This window comes from Pan troglodytes, chromosome 15 (genome assembly GCF_028858775.2).
Source record: "Pan troglodytes isolate AG18354 chromosome 15, NHGRI_mPanTro3-v2.0_pri, whole genome shotgun sequence".
Classification (NCBI taxonomy): Eukaryota; Metazoa; Chordata; class Mammalia; order Primates; family Hominidae; genus Pan; species Pan troglodytes.
In genome coordinates, this window is record NC_072413.2 from 53,437,387 (window position 1) to 53,460,255 (window position 22,869).

Here is a 22,869-nt window from a genome sequence, read left to right on the forward strand (position 1 = left end):
GGCTTGGAGCGGGATGCGGAACCCAGCTACCGGCCCATGGGCGCTGGGAAGCGGAGATGGGCTAGGGGTGGGCCGGAGAGGGGCGTCTCGCCTGGGGGCAGTCACCCCACTCTGCCCGCAGCTGGGAAGGGCCTGGGCCTGCAGATTTGATTTCCTTCGATACTCGCAATGTGGTCTTTGCTCCCAGGAGAGAAATTCTCGGTGCAAGTGCATGGAAAGTGAGAAAAAAAAAAAGGGATTTTTTGTTGTTGTTGAGATGGAATCCCACTCTTTCGCCCAGTGCCATCTTGGCTCACTGCAACCTCCGCCTCCCGGGTTCAAGCTATTCTCCTGCCTCAGCCTCCCAAGTAGCTGTGATTACAGGTGCGCATCACCATGACCTGCTAATTTTTGTATTTTTAGTAGAGACTAGTTTCACCTTGTTGGTCAGGCTGGTCTGAAACTCCTGACCTCAGGTGATCCACCCGCCTCGGCCTCCCAAAGTGCTGGGATTACAGGCATGAGCCACTGCACCCAGCCGTTTTTTTAAGAAACTTAAATACTAGGTTTCCACCCTGTCGCCAAGGCTGGAGTGCGGTGACAGGCGACCATAGCTCACTGCAGCCTCGACCTCAGCTCACTGCAGCCTCGACCTCCTGGACTCAAGCTCCTGCCTCAGCCTCCCTAGCAGTTGGAATTACAGGTGGGTGCCACCACGCCTGGCTAATTTTATTTTTATAATTTTTATTTTTAGTAGTGACAAGGTCTCGGTATGTTACCTAGGCTGGTCCTGGACTCTTGGTCTCAAGCCATCCTCCTGCCTCAGACTCCCAAAATGCTGGGATTACAGGCATGAGCCACTGCATTCCGCCAGTGGTGTTTTTTTTCTCTTGAGCAGAGTGAGTGGAATGAGTCACCTTACCTAGTCAGGTGTAGTATTTTTACATTATCATTACTTCTCACCATCAAATCCCACGTGGTTTTTCTCCAGTCACTGAGCGTTCCGTCTAAAGCCACATACAAAACAGTGTGTTGCTGCACAGTTAGGGTTGAGGAAATCTCACGAAAATAACGCAAAACATTCAGAGAGGGTTTCTCTTTCCTGAAATCATTATTTTAATTTTCAGTGCCTGCATAAGAGCTTAACTGTGTAGAACAATTTTATAAACATAATTGATACCTTTTTTCTTTTTTTTTTCTGAGACAGAGTCTGCTCTGTCACCCAGGCTGGAGTGCAGATCTTGGCTCACTGCAACCTCCGCCTCCCAGGTTCCAGCAATTCTTGTGCCTCAGTCTCCCGAGTAGCTGGGATTACAGGTGCCTGCCACCATGCCCAGCTAATTTTTGTATTTTTAGTAGAGACGAGTTTTCACCTTGTTGGCCAGGCTGGTCTCAATCTCCTGGCCTCAGGTGATCCACCTGCCTTGGCCTCCCAAAGTGCTGGAATGACAGGCACGAGCCACCGTGCCTGGCCTATAATTGACACTTTTTATGTAAGATATGTAAAAATGTACAGATGCCCAGGTGTGGTGGGTCATGTCTGTAATCCCAGAACTTTGGGAGGCTGAGGCAGGTGGATCACCTGAGGTCAGGAGTTCAAGACCAGCCTGGCCAACATGGTGAAACCCCATCTATACGTAAAATACGAAAATTAGCTGGGCATGGTAGTGTGTGCCTGTAATCCCAGCTACTCAGGAGGCCGAGGCAGGAGAATTTCTTGAACCTGGGAGGCCGAGGTTGCAATGAGCCCAGATCATGTCACTGCACTCCACCCTGGGCAACAGAATGAGACTCTGTCTCAAAAAAAAAAAAAAATGTACAGAGGCAGACATAAAATACATCTTTTTTACTAGATTTTTGCTCTCTGAGAGCAAGAATTTTGATAACTAATTTTAATGTCTCTGTACCAAGCTTATCTGCTCAGTAAAACTGGATGGATGAAGGAAACTGACCTTAGAACGTAGCATAGGAAGCACATTATAGTAGAGACAGCTCATTCTAAGAATCAAATCACAACAAGTCTTACAGAATTTCTAATTAAGAATAAAGGAAACATTTTGATGAGATTGGAATTTCATATAATTGCTTGCGATGGTATTTAATTTAAAGGTTTGTGTTGAGATAACCTACACATTTTTTTTTAGCACAGTACCTGCCTAGTAGCTCAAATATTAGCTCTTAATTTTGTTATTAGACTGTTATAGACTGAATTGTTTCCCCCCAAAATTTATATGTTGAAGCCCTGATTTGATCTGACTGTTGTCCTCACAAGAAGATGAAATCTGGACACACAGAGACACCAGGGATGTTCACACAGAGAAGAAGGCCAGGTGAGGATGCAGTGAGAAGGCAGCCATCTGCGAGTGAAAGAGAGCGGCCTCAAGAGAAACCAGCCCTGCTGACACCTTGATCTTGGACTTCCAGCCTCCAGAACTGTGAGAAAATAAATTTCTGTTGTTTAAGCCACCACAGACTGTAGTATTTTGTTGTGGCAGCCCTACCAGTCTTACACATAGACTTATAAAGTCTCTCATCATATGTGGTAGGCAGAACGGTGAGATGCCCCCTAAATTCCTATCCCTAGTATATACACACCTTCTCCCAGTTATTCAAATACCAATCTAAGTGCTGCTATGCATGCACTTTACAGATGTAATTAAGGTCCCAAATCATTTGACTTTGAGAAAGAGTATCCAGGCTTTTCTTGGGTAAGCCTGACCTAATCAGGTGAGCCTTTAGAAGGAACTGGCTCTTCTTTGGGAGAGAGAGTCAAAATCTGAGAAGGATTTGCCATGAGGGAGATTTTTCATTTCTGGCTTTGAAGATAAATGGGGCCATATTGGAAAGAATGTGGGCAGAGCATGGTGGCTCACTCCTGTAATCCCAGCACTTTGGGAGGCCAAGGCAGTAGGATTGCTTGAGTCCAGGAGTTTGAGACCAGCATGGGCAACATAGTGAGACCTCATCTCTATAAAAAAATTTAAAAAAATTAGCCAGGTGTGGTGGCATGCACCTGTAGTCCAAGCTACCTGGGAGGCTGAGGCAGGAGGATCACTTGAGCCCAGGAGGTTAAGGTTGCAGTGAACCATGATTGCACCACTGCACTCCAGCCTGGGCAACAGAGTGAGACTTTGTCTCAAAAAATAATAATAATATTTAAAGTAATAATTAAAAAAATAAAAATCATATTGGAAGGAATGTGGGTGCCTCAGGGAGCTTAGAGTGGCCCACATTTGACAGCCAGCAAGGAAATGGGGACCTCAGTCCTATGACTGCCATCAGTCATGAATTGGCTTGAAAGTGGATTCTTCCCAGAGCTTCCAGAAAGGAGTTTAGCATGGCCAATACGTTGGTTTTAGCTTTGTAAAGACCCTGAGCAAAGAAACTGGCTGTGCTATACTCAGACGTCTTAGAACTGCGAGCTTGTAAGTTGGCATTTAATTGCTAAATTTGTGGTAATTTGTTACTTTACAAGAGAAAACAAATACATCAAAATTATAATAAGTAGAGACACAAATTTGCAGTGATGTGCCATGCAAATAATAGAGGAATAAAATGGTAATAAGCTCATTTGGGTAAAAGGTGTACCAACGTTCCTTAAATTATTTTTATTCCTGTAACTTTTTGTAAGTTTGAGATTGTTTCCAGGTAAAATGTTTCAAAATATAATATTAGTGATTGTTTTGTGAGTGTTTTAGTTGTTTGAGATTTATACAAGATCTTGTTTTTTTTTAAATTATTTTTTGAGATAGGGTCTTGCTCTGTCACTCAGGCGGGGAGTGCAGTGGTGCGATCTCAGCTCACTGCAGTCTCTGCCTCCCGGGTTCAAGCAATTTTCCCACCTTAGCCTCCCGAGTAGCTGGGATTACAGGCTTGCGCTACCTCGCCCAGCTAACTTTTGCATTTTTTTTTTAAGTATAGATGGGGTTTCACCATGTTGGCCAGGCTGGTCTCGAACTCCTGACCTCAGGTGATCTGCCTGCCTCAGCCTCCCAAAGTGTTGAGATTACAGGCGTGAGCCACTGCGCCCAGCCCAAAATCTTAAGTTATTCTATTCTGGGAATCAAAGATTGCTATGGTTTGATTGACTAACAGTTAATTGCTAGCATTTATTCAGCTCTTACTATGTACCACACGCTATTCTAAGTGTTTCACATATATGAACTCATTTAAATGTCTCGAAGACCTGGTGAGATAAATACTCTTTTTGTCCCCACGTTACAGTTGAGGATACTGAGGCACAGAGAGGTTGAGTAACTCGTCCCAGAGTGTCTGACTATGGAGTCATTTGCTATGTACTGTCCCTTACCAAAGGCTTACATAGACCATTTCAAATTAGTAGTTTGTTTTCTTTTGAACTGTGGTGGTTATCTGCTTTGATTCTGACTTTTTTTTTTTTTGGCTTCAGAATTTATAATATTTTATACTTTGGCAAAAAAAGAAGAAAACAAAAAAACTACTTTATCCAATTCATTCTTTTCTTTCTCAATTTACTGTTGTAAAGATTAAATGCCTTAAATAGGAGCATATGTTAACTTTTTTTTTTTTTTTTTGATATAAGGTCTCACTCTGTTGCTCATGCTGGAGTGCAGTGGCACAATCACAGTTCACTGCAGCTTCGACATCCCAGGCTCAGGTGATCCTCCCCCCTCAGCCTCCCAAGTAGTTGGGCCTCTAGGCTTGCACCACCACGCCCAGCTAATTTTTTGTATTTTTTGTAGAGATGGGGTTTTGCCTTGTTGCTCAGGCTGGTCTTGAATTTCTGGGCTCAAGCAATCCACCTGCCTTGGCCTCCCAAAGTGCTGGGATTATAGACGTGAGTCACTGTGCTCTGGCCATATGTAAACTTTTACTAAGCACTTTGCAAGTATGAAGTATTGTTATTAGAATCTTTAAAAGAATAATGTTAAGACAGGAGTGCATATTCATGGTCATGAAGAGTCTTGAACAGAGGTCAATTCTATGGAAAATATGGCTTTTACTCTTATTGTAAGAGGACCTGTCCCTCCTCACAGAAAAAAAAATATATATATATATACACACACATACATATATACATATAATATATATTTGAGACACTCCAGGCTGGAGTGCAGTGGGTGGTCATGGCTCACTGCAGCCTCAACCTCCCAGGCTCAAGTAATCCTCCCACCTCAGCCTCCTAAGTATTAGTTATGACTGCAGGTGTGTACCACACACCTGTCTACAGGTGAAAACTCCCATCTCTACACAAAATTTTAAAAAATTAGCTGGAAATTAAAACAAAAATTTTTGTAGAGCTGAGGGTCTTGCTATGTTGCCCTGGCTAGTCTTGAACTTCTGGGCTCAAGCAATCCCCCCACAACCTTGGCCTCCCAAAGTGCTGGGATTATAGGCGTGAGCCACAATGCCTGGCCTCCTCATAGACAATATTAAAATGAACCTACATTCTACATTAAATATAATTTATATGTAACAATTTAAGAGTTGAATTGCTTATGATTAGTTGATGTTTTATAGACATTTAATCAAATTCACTAATTTCAGTTTTGGAATTGAAAAAAATGTTTGGAGTCAATAGACTTTCTTAGCTCTCAAACAATTTTGCTGTCCCTTGAAAAGCTCCTAAGCCCTGGGCACTGAACCTCAACCTCTCAAATGCAGTCACGTCACCACTGGGGCCTGGGATTCTCTGGCAAGAATAATGAAGATGGAAATTCAGTGTTGGAGGGATGTTGAGAAACATTGTTCACTAGGGGGCGCACTTTCATCTCCATGAGGGGAATACCTTCTGGTTTCGGGAGAAATAAAACAGCTTTGAGGGCAGAGAGGAAAAAAAAAAACAAGGGGGAGCATGCACTCCCTAAATGTTAAAGAAAAAAAGGGTAGCTACTTCTCCATGGCAGAAGACCAGAGGCTACTTCCCAAAATAAATAAGATTAGTTACTGTATCAGTCAATGTGAATATATGTGCACATTTTATACAAGGAGGTCCTATTTATAGGAGCGAAACGGAAAGTGCTTGTAGAGTAATCCACATTCACACTATCTTGATGGTTGTTAAATGTGAGGGGCAATTTCGCTGCCCAGGAGAAAACGAAAAGGAATTTGCATAAATGAGATTAGGTTTCTAGAAGCCATGTTGGGAGAGAACATTTTTTTAATGGTGGCAATATTTGCTAAATGCAGCCTTCTCTTTCTTTTAGAAGCCATGGACATTGGGTGTGATTAATCTCTACATGGAGCTGTCAGTTTCCAGACAGTGATTTTATACACAAGAATAGGGAGGTGGATTTGAGCACTGCACGGAGGCCTTTTCTAGATCAAAATTCAATGAATTCTTGTCCTTTCAGTAATCGTTTGAAATAAAAACCCACAGTAATTCTTCCTCCCCCTTTTTGGTGGAGGTGGAGCATGAACGTCAGCATCTGGGAAGGAGCCTGTGTAATGGCTTAGTCAGGAGGTGCTGAAGCACAGCACAGATAACCTTGATCTCCATAGTCTTTGCTCACCAACCCCAGTCCACTGAAAATCTTGAATCATAATGGTGCAGCTTTCCTTCTCAGGCAGTGCTATACACTGGCCATAAAGAAGACTTGCTGTGTTTAAAGTTTCTCAGGAAAATGGCTTAATTTCACGTAATATTAAAGACAAGAATTAAAATTTCACAAGTTCCTTTTTCTCCCTTGACTGATCCCTATTATTTCTTTCTGTGTGAACATATTCCATCACAGCGTTTCTACAATAAATAATGCATTCTTTTAGAAAGCATATTATAACTGGGAAGTGTTATTTATAAGCATCGTTTTGGCAGTTGTTTCATGGAAACAGAACCAATCAATCAGCACTGATTCTGGGCAGGAGAGAGTTGCTTTACCATTTTCCACGCTGAGCACATCAGGGATGTCTGATCCCAGACAGTAGCTACCTGTCTCCTGCCACGTACAGCAAAACAGGGAGATTAGGTTTTACAGTATTTGCTTGGGAAAATATGGATGAAGATTTCAGCTTCTGTCTGCTCTGAACTCCACTTTTTTTTTTTTTTTTTTTTTTTGAGACAGGGCCTCACTCTGTCGCCCAGGCTGGGGTGGAGTGGCACGATCTTGGCTCACTGCAACCTTTGCCTGCTGGGTTCAAGCAATTCTCCTGCCTCAGCCTCCTGAGTAGCTGGGATTATAGGTGCACACCACCACACCCAGCTAATTTGTATTTTTAGTGGAGACGGGGTTTCACCACTTTGATCGGGCTGGTCTCGAATGCCTGAACTCAGGTGATCCGCCTGCCTCGGCCTCCCAAAGTGCCATGCCCGGCCTGAACTCCACTTTGTATGCACCTGACTAGGAATGGATTTTTGTATGTGTTTGTACTTGTACTAACAATGAAAATCTTCTATATACATCTACTAGGTACCCATAAAAATTAAAAATCTTCTAGAAGACTTCGGTCTGAACCATGTATCTAGAGCACTGGCCTTCTAGAAGGCAGCTTTATAAAATAGCTCATGGGATTATGTAGGGGAAGATTATGGTGTGTGTAGAGAATTACCAGTGCCACCACTAAAGGCTTCCACAACTCCTGTGAGGTTCTGGAGAAGCAGCAACCTTTGGGAGGAGGCTGGAGGCAGAAGTGAGTCAGCACACCTACCCAGTTCCTGAGAAGAGGCTCCCTAGGGCCACTGAGTCACTCTTCCCTTAAGCCTGGGAGTCAGCCCCTCCCCTATCCCCTTTTTTTCACTTCTATTTCAGAACCACATCAGTGCTAAGAGGTACAGTGTACAGTGGGAATAATAAAATATAATTACCATGATGACAAATCAGCAAATGATGCTGTTTATGAAAGGAATTCTTTGGATATGCTGTACTTGGAAACACCAGACTGGCAACTCTCCAAGTTGTCCTGCTTGTAAATCAAAGGGAAAACTGTTGGCAGGGAGTTTTGACCAAGACTTTCCACTTCGGGGAAGACCTGAGTACTTTCCTGCTGGTTGAATGTTGCATAGAGGAGTCACTCTTTACGACATTTCCAAACATGTCCCTGTATTGACTATCTCAAGATGACTTAGCTGTCATTCCCTGATATGTTCACTCGTCCATGATTCTGTGCGAGATACTTTTTAGAATCCATGAAGGCTGCAAAGATGACTATCTTTAAGGAACTTACAATATAGTAGGGACAATATATGATAATAAAGATAAGGATAATAATAGCACATATGGATGATTTGCTATGTCTGGCTAGTGTTCTAAATCCCTTAAAACTTCTTTTTATCAAAATAATGCTATAGGCTGGGCACAGTGGCTCACGCCTGTAATCCCAGAACATTGAGAGGCCGAGGTGGGCCGATCACCTGAGGTCAGGAGTTCAAGACCAGCTTGGCCAACACAGTGAAACCCTGTGTCTACTAAAAATACAAAAATTAGCCTGGCATGGTAGTACATGCCTGTAATCCCAGCTACTTGGGAGGCTGAGGCAGGAGAATTGCCTGTACTCAGGAGGTGGAGGTTGCAGTGAGCTGAGATCACACCACTGCACTCCCAGCCTGGGCAACAGAGAGAGAGACCCCATCTCAAAAAACAAAAACAAAAAAAACCAAAACCCAAAATAATGCTAAAAATAAATGTAATAATCATCTCTGTTTCAAAGATGAGGAATTGAGGCCTACAGAAGTTAGGCAACTCACTCAAAGATAAGCTGTTCATACAAACACAATATCACAAAGTCAAATTCAGTTGAGTTTCTTGGCAGTTCATAGGAGGGAGAAATTCCTTCCTGGGGCTAGACATCAAGGCATATTTCATAAAGGAGGCAGCAAGAGACCAAGGTCTTAAAGGGTATACGGGTTAAATTGTGGCCTCCCAAAAGACATATACACTCGGAACCTGTGGTTGTGACCTTAGAAAAGGGACTTTGTAGATGTAATTAAGGCTCTCAAGAGAAGACCACCCAGGATTTAGGATGGGCCCTAAATCCAATGACAGGTGTCCTTATATGACAAAGGCAGAGGGAGATTTGAGACACTGAGACACAGAGAGAAGAAGGCCACACATGTGAAGACAGGCAGAGATTGGCAGCCCCAAGCCAAGGAATGACAAGGGCTGCCAGCAGCCAGCAGCAGCCAAGAGAGAGGTATGGAGCGGATTGCCCCTCAGAGCTGCCAGATGGAACTAGCCCTGCTGACATCTGGATCTTGGACTTGTAAGAATACACTTCTGTTGTTTTAAGCCCCCCGGGATGTGGTAATTTGTTACAGCAGCCCTAGGTAACTAACACAAAGAATACGTGAGAATGGCTGTGAAACAACAGCTCAAGCAAAGACACTGAGGTGGAAAAATACAAAGGCTTAGGTTTGTTGGCTTTGGTTTGTCTGAAGCATAAGCATCCTGAAATGGAATGTGTTGTTTAAGATGTGGATCATATTATGGAGGGCTTTGAATGTCAGGTTAGGAAATGTAGATTTTATTTGATGATCAGTGAAGAACTTGTTGAGTTGTGTATTCAGAAAATGAAGGTGTCCCTGAGCTAACAGGAGGTAATATGGGCCTGAACTAGGGCAGGGACAGTGGAATGAAGTGTTAAAAGAAAAACTTCAGCTGAATTGAATTTAAAGGAGTTTAATTGAGCAATGAACCATTCGTGAATTGGGCAGCCCCCAGAATCAGCAGATTCAGAGAGACTCCAGGGATGTCTGGTGGTCAGAACAAATTTATAGACACAAAAAAGGGAAGTGACATGCAGAAATCTGAAGTGAGGTACAGAAACAGTCGGATTGGTTACAGGTTGGCATTTGCCTTCTTTGAACACAGTTTGAACACTCAGCAATCTATGAGTGGTTGAAGCATGGCTGCTGGGATTGGCCAAGACTCAGCTATTGTTACAGGCACATACTACTAAATTAGGTTCTCAATCTTGTCTGCCTATTAAGCTAGGTTACAGTTCGTCCACAGGGACTGAAATATAGAAGTATGGGGTCCTTCTTGGGCCATATTTAGTTTGCTTTAACAGAAGGGACAGAAAGGAAGTGTGTTGCAGGACTCAAAGAGACTTGGCAATCAATAGATTCTTGATCTAACTTGCTAAGTAGCTTGGTTCATGTTTTACCTGCTGTTGTTTACACGTGTTTGTCTTCTGGGCTGCATAACACCCACACTCTAAATGAGCTACCCCAAGTCATTTGGCTGCCTGTCAACTAGGATTATTAGCTTGTTCTGGCTCCCTGGTAATTAGTCTGTGTTCTAGGTTGAGGACTTTCCCTTCTCTGTCTCTATTCCGCTTATGTGAGTTAAACCTTTGGAAATTGTTTCAATACCCCATGTCGCCTTCCTTTGGTACCTGAGCTGGGGGCAGGAGGCAGGGTTTCAGGGCAGCTATGCTGGCCTCACTCCAACATCCTATTATAGATCCTGTCTCAAGACACTTTATGCTGAGTATGGTATAGAGGAGGCCTTGATCAAGCTGTGACATCTCAGACAGATGTGAACCTTAGAGCCATGTAAAGAAGTTGGACATTACCAATGCCCTGGAGACCTTGAATGTGGTCTGAGGCTTCAAGGCTTATTAGCATCATATTCTGTTTTTTAGTTTCCCCAAATCACACTGACCCTTTTGATCTGGCTTTCTAATATTAGACTAGTGGGAAGAAAAGAAGAGGAACCAGTGTTTACCCAGGGCTTACTCAATGGCCAGATGTGGTGTGAGGTGCTTTGTATACATTGCTTCATTTAATCTTTACATCAGAAGTATGAGGCAGGTGCTATTATCCTCATTTTACAGATGAGGAAATTGAAGGGCAAAGCAATTAAGTCACTGCACAAGGTCACACCGGGAGTAGAGCTGCCAAGATACAACCTTGGGATTTTCTCAGATATCACACCACCTCTTACCCAGGATATATTTTTTTCAGTGTTACTAAGGTGGCAGAATTCCATTTTTGGCATATGTGCAGGATTTGGCTGGTGCATGCTGGGTTTTGACTTTGTGCCATGATTTTGTACAATCATTTCCCCTGTGGTCCCTCCTATAGCACATGCCCTGACCTAGCACTTCCTGGACATCAGCTTCGAGAATGTTTGAGAACTTTCCAGGCTGATGAACTTGTGCTGTTTTCTGAAGGAACAAGAGCATGTTTTAGCCTCACGTGGAAGTTTTCTGGTTGCATGCCTAGGTTTGGTTGAATTGGAAAGAGTGAATAAAATGGATCCTTGTATATAGCCTTGATCTCTGCATTGGTCTTGGAAAAGAAATGACTTTGGTACAGTAACTGTGGGTAGCACTGCCTGTAAAACCTGTGATGTTAGGGCCTCTGTTCACACCCTCTAATCTCTAAACCCAGGCCAATATCCTTAGGAACCAAGCCAACTGTCCTTGGTCCATGCTGTTTTTGTCCCATCTTCGACCTGCTCAACCCCAGAGTGCATTTCTCCCTTCTTTCTGCAATCCTGAGTCTAAACGTTGTTCATACCTCCGCTCCAGCTCATTTCCTCCATTAAGCCTCGCCCAGCCAGCTTTCCTTTTCTGAATTCCTGCAGCCAGTTTGCTCATATGATGCTCTTGCCAGCTCCCTGATTCTGGGTCTGTGTATTGTCTCTTTAACTGACTGTAGCCTCTTAGAGTGAGGAGTGCAGTCTTCCTTCTGACCCCATGGTGCCTGGCATAGTGCTGGGCATGCAATGGGGGCATCAATTATTGATTGAGATCTACCTTTCAGATTCCTGCTCTCAGAAAAGGGAGTAGAATGGAAGGGCTGTCTGTCTGTAAATGATAACAGCACATAAACTCCTGGATGGAAATATACCAACATTCACAGGGGATATTTCTGGGTACCGAGCTTATTGGTGGGTTTCATTTCTTCTTTGAACTTTTGGTATTTTCCAAATTTTCTACAATGAACATTTATATTTTACTTCTTACAAAAAGAGTATTTTATAAAAGTGCATATTACTTTTAAGAGAAAGGACAGTGCCTTTTTTCCATCCCCATTTCTATCTCCTTGATGCCCATGGAGATATGATTTTTCGATTTAACCATGTGCTTCAAGATCAGGAATCTAGATTTCTCATTAGCCCTGCTATTGACTTTTTAATTTTTAATTTTTTAATTTTTTGTAGAGATAGAGTCTCATTTTGCTGCCCAGGCTGGTTTCAAACTCTGGGCTCAATGATCTCCCACCTCAGCCTCCTAAAGTGCTGAGATTACTGACTTTCTGAGCGCCTCTTAAAACTCTCATTGCTTTGGTGTCTCCATCTGTAAACCTGACCAAGTGATAAAGGAATTCTCATATCTGCCCTTTTCCAGAACTGTAAGGCATTTGATGAGGAAATGTTGCAAAATCACTTTAAAATAATCTGGTAAATGTTTATAGACCCAAGTTATTTGGCTGTGCATGCCCCAGATTTCTATGCACCCCATTCTCTGTGCAACTCAGTTTTCTAAAGCACTTTTTGTTGGAAACTCAGCTCTTTGTTTAGAATACTAAAATACTAAAATACTAAAAAAGTACTGTCTTAAAGAATATTGGAAGATATCTGGGATTTCTGCTGAAAAGTACCATACTAGGACTGTATACTGGGAGGCAGAATAGCGCTGTGGCTAAAAGTATAGGCTTTGGACTCAGTGTCCCTTGTCCTGAGAATGTTTGAGAACTTTCTGGGCTGATGAACTTGTGCTGTTTTCTGAAGGAGCAAGAGCATGTTTTAGCCTCACGTGGCAGTTTTCTGGTTGTATCCCTAGGTTTGCTTGTATTGGAAGGAGCGAATAAAATCGGGCCAGGTGCAGCGGCTCATGCGTGTAATCCCAGCACTTTGGGAAGCTGAGGTGGGAGGATCACCTGAGGTCAGGAATTCGAGACTAGCCTGGCCAAGATGGTGAAACTCTATCTCTACTAAAAATGCAAAATTAACTGGGTGTGGTTCTGGGCACCCATAATCCCAGCTACTCAGGAGGCCGAGGCCGGAGAATCACTTGAACCCAGGAGGTGGAGGTTGCAGTGAGCCGAGATTGCACCACTGCATTCCAGCCTGGATGACGGAGGGGGACTCTGTCTCAAGGAAAAAAAAAAGCGTCCTCTTATATAGCCTTGATCTTTACATTGGTCTTGGGAAAAAAAAATGACTTTGATACAGTAACTGTAAGTGGTACTGGCTGCAAAACCTGTGATGTTAGGGCCTGCTAACAGAAGTTAACTTTGGCCATGATGTTTAATCTCACTCAGCCTCAGTCTTCCCATCTGCAAAATGAGGACATTAAAAGCAATTGCCTAAAGAGACAATGTCTAAAAGTTTTAGTATAGTGCCTAGCCATGCTCAGGGGCTTAGTAAATTTCAGGTACATTTCTAGAACCCAGATCACCTTGCTAAAATGTAAAATTTACCTCACTCCATGCTTCCGCAAATCTGCATTGTTTTCCACACTGAGTTTAGAATAAAATACAAATTCCTAAGCCTGGGCAAACAAACATAAACCTTCCCATCTTCAGTTCCCAGACGTCACTTCCAGGCTCTGAAAAAGCTCTGAGTATCATTGTTCCTATAGTTCCCTCAGCTGAGAATGTTATTTTTCGATTCTCTGTCTTCGGAAATCCTTCCTAGCCTTCAGATGCCACCTTCTGTGTGGAGCCCTCCTTGATCTCCCAAGACAAAGCTAAGACACAGTGTTTCTTCTGAATGCCCATACCAATTTGGCCTGTGTTTCATTTAACCTTGCCCTACATTTCATTGTTTACACTCCCTTCTGGATTGCACACTCCTTAAGGAGTGGAAGGTTGTTGATTCGCTTTTGCATCCAGATAATGCCTAACAAAAGATAGGCAGCCTTTCATAAATGCTGGGCGTGCTTAGTATAATTCCTTCCTGATAGGAATCAGCAGCAGCTCTAATGCTTTTTAGCGGCAGCATGTTTGTAGAGCAGCTAAAGGGGAGGTTTGAGGAAGGACTGTGCCTGCTCTTTCCTTCTTTCTACCCCCAATCCCCAGCAGCAGAGATAGGGTTCCTAGGTCTCCAGCTCTGCATGCTTGACTAGCCTCCCCTCGCAGCATTTTTGCTGGAGAGGAAATAGAACTTGTTTCTGATTTAAGTGCATGCATCCCATCAGAGGCAGGCCAGGGCCCCTGCGTCTTATGAGTCAGCAGGCATTAAGCCAAGCTCATCTCTTCCCCTTACCTAAAAGCCCACAAAGCAGTAAACTCATTATCACTGCACAGAGAATAATGAATAGGCCAAGGACAGATCAGTCTGGATTGTTGCAAGGGCTGCTTTTGTACGGAAAGAGGCAGCGAGCCATTTTGCCTTCAATCGCTCGTTACTTACACTACTCACTGCCTGAACCAGAGACACCCACTTGACATTATGCAGTAGGTACCCCGAATACTGTTATCAAACAACTAGGTCTACTTGCCTGGCACAAAAATCCAAACACTGACATTGGGATTGCAGCGAGAGAAAGTGAGGCATTTATTGCCTGGCACCAAGCAAGGAGAATCAGGCAGCTCAGGCTGAAGACCCAAACTCCCCAAGAGCTTACAGGTAAGGATTTTTAAAGGCAGGAAGGCAGAGCTTACAGGCAAAATCATAAACCAATACATGAAGGCTGGCCGGGCACAGTGGCTCATGCCTGTAATCCCAGTACTTTGGGAGGCCGAGACGGGTGGATCACTTGAGGCCAGGAGTTCGAGACCAGCCTGGCCAATGTGTTGAAACCCCGTCTCTACTAAAAATACAAAATTAGCCGGGCATGGTGGCATGCATCTGTAATCCCAGCTATTTGGGAAGCTGAGGCAGGAGAATTGCTTGAACCTGGGAGGCGGAGGTTGCAGTGAGCCAAGATTGCAACACTGTACTCCAGCTTGGGTGAGAGTGAGACTCCATCTCAAAAACAAAAACAAAAAACTTGCAGGCTATACATTGGTTTGACCTGTATAAAAGGTGAGACATCTTGAAGCAGGCACCCACAGGTCGTAGGTGGAGTCAAAGATTTGCTGATTTGTGATTGGTTAAGGAGGTGGAGCTTTGTCTAAACATTTGGGATCGGCAGAAAATAATGTTAGTTTTGGCTCTTGGGTGTGATCTCCTCCAGGCCCCTCAGAAAGAAATTTAGAACAGCGGTCGGAGTTCAGTCCTCAGTTCCCCCTTATCTAAGGTCTCTGTACCAGTGTACCCATTTAGTGGAGGTCCAAATTCTGAAAAACAACTCAAGAATATATGCTAAGGTGTTATCTTTAGTTTCTATTGGGAACCAAATATTCGTGTGACTCTAACTTCCTTGGCTATTGTTTTAAGCTACTGTTACCGTCTTGCTTATCAAATTGCTCATTTACTTGTCAAGGCTAGCTAGGTGCCTGTAAATTCCCTTGAAGGAACTCAAGATTTTATTTCCCTGCTTGGGGTTGGGGGTGGAGGAGGGTGCTGCAAGCCCTTAAGAGGGGTCCCTGCTCCGTCTCAATACTTGCCCAATAGCTCTGAGAATTCTTGCTAGTGGGGCATGTGAAAGGAACCTGTGCTCCCTCTGCCACGAGTCTCTGCTTCCACTGCCTTTCTGGCATCTACTCTGGGCTCTGCCTCTGCATGTCTCGTTCCTTTTGCATAGCCTATGTACTTACTCAACTCCCATACAAACCCCTCAGTCTCCAGACTGCCACTGGTCATGGCTGTGCATGTGGTGCAAGCTTTAATGAAGATTTGGGCACTGGTGTGTGTAGTTGCATGCATGTGTGTGCATGAGTGTGTGTGCATGTGTGCATGTGTATGTGCATTAGTGTGTGTGCGTATGAGTGTGTGCATGTGTGTGTGCATGCATATGTGTGCATGAGTGTGTGTGCATTCATGTTTGTGCATGTGCATATGTGTTAATTTCCTAGGGCTGCCATAAAAAGTAACACAAACTGAGAGGCTTAAACAATAGAAATTTCTTGTCTCATTGTCTCACAGTTCTGGAAGCTAGACACCTGAGATGAAGGTGTCTGCAGGGCTATGCTGTCTCTAACAGGTGCTAGGGAAGGATCTGTTCCAGGTCTCCCCTCCAGCTTCTGGTAGTTTCTTAGCTTGTGGCAGCATCGCTCCCGTCTTCATATGGCTGTCACCGTGTGAGTGTCTGTGTTCAGATTTCCTCCTTGTATAACCACAGTAACATTGGATTAGGGGTCTACCCTACTTCACTATGACCTCATCTTAATTAACTATATCTGCAATGACCCTATTTCCAAATAAGGTCATATTCTGAGGCACTGCGGGTTAGGACTTTAGCATATGAATTTTCAGCGGACACGATTCAACCCATAATTGTGTGTGTGTATGTGTGCGCATGTGTGGTCATGGTTAGGGATGTTAGATTACAGAATAGAAGGGTAAAACACTTTGAACTGCATACTCAACCATCCCAGTTCTCAAAAGTCCTCAGCCTTTCTGTCCTCTGAGGGCGCGTCCTGTGTCCTGCCTTCCCCACAGCCTCCTGCCATGCAGTGGGACACCTTCTGGCCCTCTTCTTGGGATTTTCCCTGCTTCTTCATGGCTCATTCAGCTCCAACTCCAAAAATCACTGTGCATTTCTGATATAAAACAGTTTCACTATTTTCCTCCCCAGGCCAACCATCCAGGCCTGGTCTAGAGGGCCATCTTAATAACTAAAAAGTCCACTAGAGATGTTTCTAACAAAGACAGTTCTCTTGCTGAGGAGGAATTCTGTGGTCAGCTCTGATAGTAACACTTTTTTTTCTCTTCCTTTCATCAGTTAAATGAAATTATTTATTAGCCTAAATGTTTTATGCACTAGTTTCTGTTATTTCTGGGTATATTTAAAAAACAATGCCTCCTGTACAAAATCAGAAAAAAACAGAAATGATAGTGAGGACAGGTTGTGCCTCATAGGCCAGGGATGGACAGCTTATTACCCCTCCTTCTACTGGAAACATACTAATAAATACGGTAACTCTTTCCTGCCAGGCAAGGTCATGGTTTCAGAACCGTTTTCTATAGAGTTGACTCAGGCCATCGTTATGAGTTCATTAGAGCTGATATGAGAGATTAAGCCAATTTGCCATCACTGTTCTAGACATTCTGTGGAGGGAATTTTATGCTTCTGGTGATGACTTCTATTTGTGTTCATTAACAGTTGCTAGTGTTTGGAAATGAATATAGGGTGGACAATGTGATTTCTGTATTAGTCAGCATAGGCTGAGTCATGCAATGGTAAAAAATGACGCCCAAATCTTGGTAGCTAACATGAATAAAGGTTGATTTCTTGCTCATAACACATGTCCTTTCAGGATCACCTGAAGTTCTGCTCCACATCCCCTTCATTCAGGGACACAGGCTGACGGAGCAGCCTCTACCTGGAATATTGCTGCTCTCGTAGCAGAGGGAGAGAGGACATGGGCGAACAATAAGCTGGCTCTTTAAAGCTTCTGCTTTTAAGTGAGCCAAGTCAATTCCACTCACATTTCATTGGCTAAGCAAAATGTCAATGCGGAGAGGAAGTATTAATTCTTCCTCAGAGAGGGGCAGCAACAGCATTAAAACAGTTTACATCAGGTACCTAATTTTTGTTATTGATCTTAAATGTCCGAGAAATGAAGTGAAAGAAAATGGAGACCTTTTATATTAATTTTAATGGCTCTTCTTTACTCTTCTTACTATATGTGGTAGAATTCTTATGAGGCTTAAAGAATAGAAATACATATTTGATGGGATTGACATCAGAACCTTTATTATTTAATGCCTTTTCTGTACCAGGAATGTAACTAGTTTTAAGAGAAGGCTACTTAATGGTCAAAATAGTTGTATTAATGAAGGACTAAGATAATCATGGTTAAATCCCAACTCTAATGACCTAATACAACACTGTTGTTATTTATCTTCATAGCAAAGTATGGTAAACCTAACATTATTATCCTAATGAAACATATGTTGTACTTTTTTACATGCTTTTGCTAGGCAAATAATATTTTCATATCAAAATACATTAAGGCAGATATTAAAGGGTAGGTGCAGTGGCTCATGCCTGCAATCCCAGCACTCTGGGAGGCCTAGGCGGGCAGATCACTTGATGTCAGGAGCTCGAGACCAGCCTGACCAACATGGTGAAACCCCATCTCTACTAAAAATACAAAAAAATTAGCTGGGTATGGTAACACATGCCTGTAATCCCAGCTACTGGGCTGAGACAGGAGAATCGCTTGAACTCGGAAGGCGGAGGTTGCAGTGAACCAAGATTGCACCACTGCACTCCAGCCTGGGTGAAAGAGCAAGACTCTGTCTCAAACAAAACAAAAACAAACCAAAAAAAAAAAAAACCCAGATATTAAAAAATGATCACTTGCTGTGATAATTATTCACTTCATTCCATTAATGTTAGAGTTTCAGCAGGTTACATGCAAAGCAGAAAGTTGCTAAAGTGTGTTTGGAAGAACATTAGTTTAGAAGACTGCTGATAAATATTGAACCAAAAAAAATTTAGTAATTCAAAGGTTCAGGGAATATTTGGTTAAACACAGTAAATAGGATTCTTTGATTCAAGATATATCAGAACTTTAATAATGTGTCATTAGTGCATAAGCCCTTTGTCAAGCAATGTTCTGTAGAAAACACTTTGGGAACTGCTGGCTCAGCTTTTAATCTGTGTGTGGTGGGGATCTCCATCTCACTTCATTTTTATTTCTTTTTATTTTAGTTTTTTGTTTCTTTTTTTTTTTTTTTTTTTGAGATGGGATCTGGGTCTGTTGCCCAGGCTTGGAGGCAGTGATGCAGTCACAGCTTACTGCAGCCTCGACCTCCTGGGCTCAAGGTATCCTCCCACCTCGGTCTCCCAAGCAGCTGGGACTATAGGCATGTACCACTACACCTGGCTAACATTTTATTTTTTAGTAGAGACAGGGCCTCGTTATGTTGCCGAGGCTGGTCTGGAACTTCTTGGACTCAAACAAACCTCCTGCCTCATCTTCCCAAAGTGCTTGGATTACAGGCGTGAACCTCCATGCCCAGCCTCCATTTCACATGAGCCTTCCAAACCCATGGCCATTTTGGGGTCTACCATCACCCAACATGCCCGGAATCACCAGTTCAAGCTTTCCCTTTCTGGTCACAGCATCTTTTCCTGCCAGCCTGCTTTCAACCAGTCCCAGTACAACCACTTGTCAACCTCACTGGAACTCCAATCCTTGCGGACTTCTGTTTACTTCTAATCATTCTGTCTCCTGCTGTCTTGATTTCCTGCTTATCACCTTAGACTGCATGATACATTGTTTTAGTAACATACCTGGTCAATGATCTAAAGCCCCTTTCTATCCTATCTCTTAGTTGTACCCCTTTCTATCCTATCTCTTAGTTGGGTTTGGTGAAACCCAACTAATAGCTGATGATCCTTCTATATTTCCTGTTCAGCTTACTTTTTACTCTCCTACTCACTGTAATGACTATTCCAAGGCTTTTCTGCTTCCTGGATTCCACAACCACCTCCCTCCACTCCCTCTGCATGCCCTATCTCCTTTAGGGCCTGGTGTTCCTAATTCTGAAAACTCCCTATAGCGATCCCCATTCTAGCCTCCTTGTCCCCTGTTGGGACAGTAAAAATATTTCTCCCCATCTAAGAACAATACCTTTCTGGGGAATTTTGACTCTCATACCCTCCCAACTTTCCAAAGACCTTGTAGTATTGATTATACCTTCTCTCTTTTTCTCTCTCTTTTTTTTTTTTTGAGACCGAATCTTGCTCTGTCGCCCAGGCTGGAGTGCAATGGCATGATCTTGGCTCACTGCAACCTCCTCCTTGCAGGTTCAAGTGATTCTCCTGCCTCAGCCTTCTGAGTAGCTGGGATTACAGGCATGCACCACCACGCCTGGCTAATGTTTGTATTCCTTGTAGAGATGAGGTTTCACTATGTTGGCAAGGCTGGTCTTGAACTCTTGACCTTGTGATCTGCCCACCCTGGACTCCCAAAGTGCTGGGATTATAGGCGTGAGCCACTGTGCCTGGCCCACCTTCTCTTTCTTGTATAGGCTCAATCTTACTTTTCAACTGCTCTTTCTCATCAGCCATCAGCTTTGAGATATGCTTAAGTCCCATTTTAAAAAGGAAGAAAGAAGAAAGGGAGAAAAGGAAGGAAAGAAAAACCTTCCTCTGACATTACATTCTCTCTAGCTAGTCCTGCCTTTGCATAGACAAAATTCTCATTGTCTCCATTTCTTCTTCCATGCACTCCTCAATTTGCTCCTATCTAGCTTTAAAAAAAAATGTTTTATTAGGATGTTATATATGGTAAAGTGTGCTCATCTTAAATGTACAGCTCAGTGAAGTTTTACATATTTATACACCTCGTGTAGCTATCACCCAGATCAAGATATAGAGAATTTCCAGGAACAAAAGGTAGTATATTCTCAATGCTTGAGAACTTGTTATCTTCACTTAACAATACATCTTGATCATTCCATAGCAGTATATAGACTTTTCTCACTTCTTTCCAACTGTGCACTGCTTCATTACATAGCTGTACCATCATTTATCAATATTCTGCTGACGTACATTTAGATTGATTCCAGTCTTTTGTTATTACAACTAGTGCTTCAATGAACAGTTTTGTGCAAATGTCATTTTGTATTTCTGCCCATGTATGTTTGGTACAGATTCTTAGAAGTAGAATTACTGGGCCAAAGAAAACACATTTGTAATTTGGCTAGATATTGTCAAATTTCTCCCCTAGAGGCTGTAACATTTTACCTTCCCACCAGCATTGTATGAGAGTACCTGTTTCCCCATAGACTTACAAATAACATAAGTTGATAAACTATTGAGTTTTTTTTTTTTTTTTTTTTTTTTTTTTTGAGACAGAGTCTTGCTCTGTCGCCAGGCTGGAGTGCAGTGGCGCGATCTTGGCTCACTGCAACCTCTGACTCCCTGGTTCGAGCGACTCTCTTGCCTTAGCCTCCTGCGTAGCTGGGATTACAGGCATGTGCCACCATGCCCAGCTAATTTTTGTATTTTTAGTAGAGACGGGGTTTCATCATGTTGGCCAGGATGGTCTCGATCTCCTGACCTCGTGATCCACCCACCTCGGCCTCCCAAAGTGCTGGGATTACAGGCATGAGCCCCCACACCCAGCCCAACTTCTGAGTTTTATATGCATACCTCTTTATTTATCTTTTCTTACAGCTTAATTGAGATATGATTGACATACAATATAATGTCACAATTTGATAAGTTTTGCTATATGTATATAACCATGAAACCATCACTACAGTCAAGTTAATGAGTATATCCATCTCACCTGGAAGTGTCCTTATACTCCTTCGTCATCTATCCACCCTTCCTTCATCCCATCTCCAAATATAAGACTTCCCTCAAATTTTGGATTTCCTGTACCCTTTCTCAGGGTATCAGGAGATATGCCTCCCAACATGAGAGTATAAATTAAAGAAGAAGAAAACAGCATAGTGAACCCAGGAGGGAGGAGAGGTAATCCTCAGCATGAAAGTGAAGGGAGATCACAGTCTGATGACCTGCTGCAATTGAAGCTGACAGCACCAGCCTGTAGGACAAGGATGACATCAACACAAGGCTTGATGTGTCAAGAGTTTTGAGTGGAAATTCAGAAACTTTAGAGAATTTGTGGCTGAAAACCAAGCAAATGAAAATAAAAGATAATTTAAAAATTGAGAAAGGAGAAATAATCATATGCCAGGTGACTCATATTGTCACTGTAATGTAAATATTGAAGTTGATTTAACCAAGATTGTGATATTATTCAGAAGAGTGGCTGAACGGGAGGGCTGGTGCATGTGGCAGAAGCAAGAGGAGGCCAAATCCTTATCTCCCCACAGGAGAAGCTGAAGGACAGCACTTACAACTGAAAGATAAAAAAGAAGCAATAGGCCGGGCGCAGTGGCTCACGCCTGTAATCCCAGCACTTTGGGAGGCTGAGGCAGGTGGATCACTTGAGGCGAGGAGTTCAAGACTAGCCTGGCTATCATGGTGAAACCCCATCTCTACTCACAATACAAAAATTAGCTGGGTGTGGTGGCAGGCACCTGTAATCCCAGCTGCTCTGGAGGCTGAGGCACGAGAATTGCTTGAAACCAGGAAGCGGAGGTTGCAGTGAGCTGAAATCACACCACTGCACTGCACTCTGGGTGACAGAGTAAAACAACAACAACAACAACAACAACAACAAAGCAATAGAAGTGCATTCTCAGCTACTTCCTACATAGCCTTACATCTTGGCTTGAATGGCACGTCCTTGTGTCATTTTTCCTGAATGCTCATAATAGAGCATGGTGGCCTTCTTTCTGGCAATCTTGTGCATACCTCTATAAGGGAACCACTATAATTTTTTTTTTTTTTGAGACAGAGTCTCACTCTGTTGCTAGGCTGGAGTGCAGTGGTGTGATCTCGGCTCACTGCAACCTCTGCTCCCGGGTTCAAGCGATTCTCCTGCCTCAGCCTCCTGAGTAGCTGGGACTACAGGCATGCCCCACCATGCCCAGCTAATTTTTGTATTTTTAGTAGAGACAGGGTTTCATCATGTTGGCCAGGATGGTCTCGATCTCTTGACCTCGTGATCTGCCCACCTGGGCCTCCCAAAGTGCTGGGATTACAGGCGTGAGCCACCACACCTGGCTGGGAACCACTACAATTTTTAAATTTACTTTTCTGTATGCCCATCAGATCGTAAGCTCCTTTGGAGAAGGACAATGTTTTATAACCCCTTGGTCTGACACAGAAAGTACTCAATTTTTATTTGCTGAATTACTGAACAGTACTACAGAACACTGCACAAGCAAAACTTGCAAAGTCTAGGTAAAATTAGGAGGCATATAAAAAGTCTATTAGGAAGCATAGTATATTACAATTAAAATAAACTCAGAATAACTTAAGAACATTTTACTGACATTAATCCTAGAAGCCTTGAAACATTACATCTTCCATGGTACTGAA